Raw genomic sequence first — 6,069 nt, 5'->3', positions numbered from 1 at the left:
AGACTGGGTTGAGAAACGTTTTCATAACATTAAAAACGATATTTTAATTATCTTATTAAATATTTTTATTATTTATATTTTGATGATATCCATCCACCACTCTCCCTCCTGCTTCTCATACTGCCTTCCTCACCTACCTCTTCCCAACCTCACCATTTAGTTTACCAAACACTCCTTTCCCCCAGATTTGTTGACTCATTGAATTATAAAGAAGGGTAGATGAAGGTATTTTGGGTAGATGAAGGTATTTCTTGGTATTATTGAAGCCACTTTATGGAGAATGAGACTTGAAGTTGGAAAGAGATGGCTTTATCAGTAGGTAATAGTATGGAAGGATATTCCAGGACATTAATGAATACAATTGGGTTTATAAAATAACACCCAGCAGGTCATTTGTGTTAGAAAAACAAAGGAAGAGTACTAATCATAGGTAGTGCTTATAGTGTTTGCTACATGCCAGACACTGTTCTGGCTGCATTGCATGATGAGCTCTAGGCACCCTAAAATCTGCCCTAATTAGTCAGTTTCAGATGCTAAGTCTCTTGCTCAAAAGTCATACAGCCAGTAAATAGTGGAGCCAAGTTCTAACTCAAGCAGTTGGTGTAGCTTCTACACCTTACCCTTTGGGCATGGCTCAAGTTATGAGTATGAACCCTCAAAGAAAAAAGGTCAGATATATTCACATAAATTAAAAATGACAGTCATCTTGGGAGAGAGCTAAGAATTAAATTTGGGGCAATCAATTCTAAGGCTCTGTTAGGTACAATTTTGAGGCTTCTTGTGCTTTCCTCCCCAAAGAGAATGGCTTCATGATACTTCTGAGGCTAGATGGTTTTTTAAAAAAATCATTAGTGGGGTCAACACAAGTGATTTGTAGCACAGTCACTAGATGACACTCTTCATTGTAAATGTCAGATTGACTCTTTGGTCATGGAGGTCAGGAGATTTTCATTTTCCCTTCTGGCCAATTTCACTTGATTCAGGGACAAGATGAAAATGTATGCCTGCTTTTATTGGAAGAGTGCAGGCAGATTGGCAAATGTAGCATCCCTGAGCTGAGATGTACTTCAGAGTTCAGAAACTGAAGCCCATGTGGTCCTAGCGGATCAAGTACTGACCTAAGCCAAGAAAAGATGTTACCTGTCTTGGCTAGGATTTCCATTGCTGTAATGAAACACTATAACCTTGGCAAGCTGGGGAGGAGGAGAGGGTTTACTCAGCTTACACTTACATATCGCTGTTCACCACTGAAGGAAAGTGAGGACAAGAACTCAAGCAGGGTAGGGACCTGGAGACAGGAGCAGATGCAGAGGCCATGGATTGTCCTGCTTACTGGCTTGTTCTGAATGCCTGCTCAGCCTCCTTTCTTAAGACCTAAGACCACCAGCCCAGGGGTGACCCCACCCACAATGGGCTGGACCCTCCCTTATCAATCACTAGTTAAGAAAATGCTCTACAGTCTTGCCTACAGCCTGATCCTATGGAGGCATTTTTTTCCTAATCCTCTCAGGTGACTATAGTTTGTCAGGTTGATGTGACTCTAGCTAGCACATTATCTAATAACAAAAATCCAGCAAAAACTTTTAAAAGAGATACTAATAATTAAGAAGTGTTCCTATATTTGGGCAACCACAGGGGGTAAGGGAAGAGGGGAAAAAGAGAAAGAGGAGGGAAGTCTATGAATGTAAAGCCTTGGCTTAGACTGTTGTGAGTTATGAAATCTGTAGAGCTGGCTGACTAGACATGCAGGTAGGAGGTGATGCTGCAATTCTGAGTCCAAAATCTACAAATTTCACCAGGAAACCCCCAAACAGGCTGGCTCTGTGCTGAACTGTTCTGAAGGTCTTAGGTGGATTTGACAGTAGTTTGACCACATGAAACAGGTGATGTTGTTAAATCTGCTGACTCCACATGGTAATCATGTCTACAAATAGCTTTCACAACATCTGTTCAACCAACTATGCATCACAGCCTAGTGAAACCAACCTACAAAATGAGCCATCCAGAGCACATCTCAGTGAACTAGATTCTGTCTGTTCAAGAGACTCTTATCTCTATTTGATTTTGTGACTTCTTTTTTAAAAGTTATGACTGACAAAGTATTCACTGGCTTTATAGAGTCAGTTCAGTCCTTCTAATCACTCCTTTTGCTCAACAAAGCTGGGCTGTGAAGTCAAAAGATCAGCTGAGACAAAGAAAGTCTGAGGGTCAACAGGAGATGGCACACTCGAGCTGTCACATGATCTCCTCACAATCTCATCTCCCAGTCCCAATTCTGGTATCTCAACTAGATTCACCATTACGCTATTTCAGGAAACCACAACTATGACTTTTCAGATGTCAAATAAATTATAAGTGTGTGTGTGTGTGTGTGTGTGTGTGTGAGAGAGAGAGAGAGAGAGAATACGCTTGTGTGCCAGAGCACATTCCCCCCCCCCCCGAGTTTCTTTTCCTTTTATTGTGATAAAATACTCAGACAAAAGCACCTTAATGGAGCAATGATTTATTTTGGCCGACAACTCAAGAGTACAGTCCATCACGGAGGGGAAGAATAGGTGGCAAGAGTTTGGAGCAGCTGATCACACAACGACAATCAGACAACCAGCTGTGAATACTGCTGCTCAGTCCACCTTCTTTCCACTTCCTACAGACCCGGATCTCTGCCCAGGGGATGGTCCCACCGAATCCAGATGAGTCATTCACAGCAAATGTACCCAAGACAGTGTGCCACACATGTGGACAGGAGCATGTCTCTAGTTGACAACACTTATCACAGGGGTTGTCCCTCGAGTCCCATCCACTGTTTTAGTCAGGGCCTCTCACTGGTCTGGAACTTCTTCAGTAGGCTAGAGCAGTGGACCACGTGGGTTATTGGGCTCAGATTTAGGCCTTCCAAGCACTTTGCCATTCCAGCACTGAGAATATTAGCACAGAAATTGCTTGCTGAACTTACTATCTAATGCTATTACCAGGCACCACTGGGTACCATCAGGTGACCCGAGGAGAAGGCAGAGGCTGGTTTTCATATTGGAACTATCAGTTTAACTACCAAAAGACGTTCAGATTGTTACTTTATATCACCTAAGGGTACTGAAAAGACTCAAGATGAAACTCCCTCACTGGGAAGCGGCAGACTCACTCCAGGGCCTAGGCACTTTCCATGCTTACACAACACTCCTCAAGAACATTCTTCTGTGAGACATGACTTAACTTCTCTAACTCTCGGGCAAAGATCTCCCCCCTGCCACTCTCCTTACTCCTCCCCACAGGTGAGGCTCCCCCCCCTCCCCACCGGCCAGTTTCCATGTACTTTTATCACACTTTAGTTTGTTCTTTAAATTGTTGTTTTAAAATTCTGTGTGTATGTGTAACTGTGCACACATATGCAGGTCCCTATGGAGTCCAGAAGAGGGCATCAGATCCCCTGGAGCTGGAGTTCTAGGCAGTTGTGATCCATCCAGCATGGGTGCTAGCAGCAATCCCCTGCCAGGAACAGTGCATCAGGGAACCATCTCTCCATCTTGTCGATCAAACTGAAGTGTTTCTTACCTTGTTTTCCAAGGTCTCACTGGTACCATCTAGGCCCTGTAAGGAGTGTTTGCCTCTGTGTTGACTGGTGGCTGGCCACGAAAGGAGGAGATGACTTCCCTGGAGCAAAGCAAGGTTAAGTTATCCTGGTCACCTGGACATTGCTGTAGCCAGTTGTCACTTATACAGCTTCCTGCTAGATCTTAAGACCTTCATGGTCCACTTTTGGCTTCATAAACAATCTCTTGAGCTTTTCTCTTCCCTACCCTTCTCTTCTTGTAGCAAACCCACTAGGCAGAACTAAGAGACTGGTTGGGCTGTACCTCCTTGTTGCCTGGTTTACACGGCTTACTTTCTCCGTTCTCAAACTCTTTTAACGAAAATTGTATGGAGCCAATCTTATATAGCTAGCCGTGTAGTAAAATCTGAGGAAAAAAAAATACTGGACCTAAAATTGAAGCATCAATCTGGGTTATCAGGACAGATTACAAAGCAACTTCAAGGCTACTAATGTACCTGCTATGAAGGCCTGGACTAGGGGTCTCCTAATTCAGGATTGGAGGCACTGAATCCGGTTCTGCCTTAAGGAGCTAGCAGGGCAGTTAGCCAGTGAGGGAGTATAATCCAGATACTACTCTAGGGCTACTCTGGAAGCCACAATTAAGTTGGAAGTAGCTTCATGTGGCAGTCCCACGAGGCTAGTTGTTTCATCTGGTTGGCAGTGGTTCTAACAGATGTGCAAGCAGTCGAAGAAGGGGTGAATCTTCTGTCTTCCAATGTCCCTATGTAGGCCTCCGGCAGAATGTATGGCCCAGATTAAGGTGTGTACCACCACACCGGGATCTGGGATTTGCTTTGTCCCAGGCTGACCTTGAACTCAGAGATCTCCTTGCCTCTGTCTCCTGGGATTAAAGGCATGTACTATCTTGCCTGGACCCAAGCTTTTCATAACCCCTATGCCTTAAGATCTCCATGATCAAGATCCAGGTTAGAAACTTGTATCTCCCAGCCTCAGGATCTGGATCACAGGTGTGCCCTCCAATTCTGGATTGTAGTTCATTCCAGATATAGTTGACAATCAGGAATAGCCATTGCAGATGGGCAACAGCTACCAAGAATATAGTGACAATAAAGGAAGCTGAGTAAGAAGACAAGTTGTGTGGGGGATGGTACCACAGTTCTCCAGCAGGATGTAAGCGGCAGGTGTACGGGGATGCTATATCAACATGTGAGGTTAGAGGAAGTTGGTGAACCTGAAGCCTTGGACTAAGAGGATGCTCTATTGCTTCAAAGACAATGAAGGAGGTTGTCGGGAAAAGGAGGTTTTCTTTACACAGTTAACTGCTTGATTAATACTTTTGGTCAATTCACACTTTTATAACCAGCAAAAGCGTATTTTGAATTTATCTTCTAAGCTTTGATAATTTCTCTTCTAACCAAGTCTAGACCATTTCACATACACAACAGTCTTCACTGTTACATGTAAATATTCATCAGGCCGTGTACTTCAAACTTATGAGGGGCTGGCTAGGCCCTATCCTCAAGTGACAGCTCTGGAGCTTCAGCCAGTGTGCACAGCACCTCAAGTCGTTGCCTGAATGAAGGTGGAGCAGATGGAAGGAGAGCTGTTATCTAGCGTGGTGTCTTCCTTGGGGTCGGGGCATTGTGAAGAGGTTGGGTTCCAGACACTGGCTGGGAATTATACATTTTGCATAAAGACTAAAGGTGGTTGGCCACTCTTGATTGACCTTTTACCCACAGCCAAATAGGTCATGATCTGATTGGTATTATTTACCAAGTCAACAGCTGACCTCAGGGGAACATGCTTTAGAGGTGTCAGAAACAGTACTCGGTGCAACTCTACTTTCACCAAACTCAAAGAAAGGTATACATTTTCCAAGTAGAGAACTTCCCATCTATCCTGACCACTAAGAGCTGTCAGGCACGACAGTGTCAACACCTTACTGACATAGGTGCCACTCAGTCATCAACAGAGGTAAGTGGGATTTGCAGATGTGGAGGCTGGCTCGTGGCAGCTTTGCTTTCTAGAGGAGAAATTTCTCAAGTGCTAATCAACATACTACCTGAGCCTTGATGCCTGAGGGAAGAGGTGAGTGGTCAGCAGGTTCTGCAGCTCTGAGGAATTGGGGAGAATGAGGGAACTGCACCCACCTCAAGAGGCTTGAGGAGTGTCGTCTGAATGGGGAAACTGGCTATATTTACACAGCTCTACTTAGGGTATGCCCATTTGGGGGCTGCAATTTTCCTGTTTTCTAAAGTCATTGTTTGCTCTTACATGAAATGACTTTAACTCAGAGCTCTAAAGCTGAATTGTACAAAACCAAGTGTAGAGAGCCAGAGATGGGTCAGTGGCTGAGGGCACTGGTGCCCTTCCAAAGCACTGGAGTTCAATTCCACCACCCACACAGTCTTACAGCCGCGGTAATCCCAGGAACATGGGATCTGACACCTACTTCTGAGCTACACCCATACACATATAAATATAATTAAATATTATATACACACACACACACACATAAA

This window comes from Mus caroli, unplaced genomic scaffold (assembly GCF_978045245.1).
Source record: "Mus caroli unplaced genomic scaffold, Mus_caroli_1 scaffold_3, whole genome shotgun sequence".
Lineage (NCBI taxonomy): Eukaryota > Metazoa > Chordata > Mammalia > Rodentia > Muridae > Mus > Mus caroli.
The sequence above is the reverse complement of the archived record's forward strand: the minus strand, read 5'-3'. Positions refer to the sequence as shown.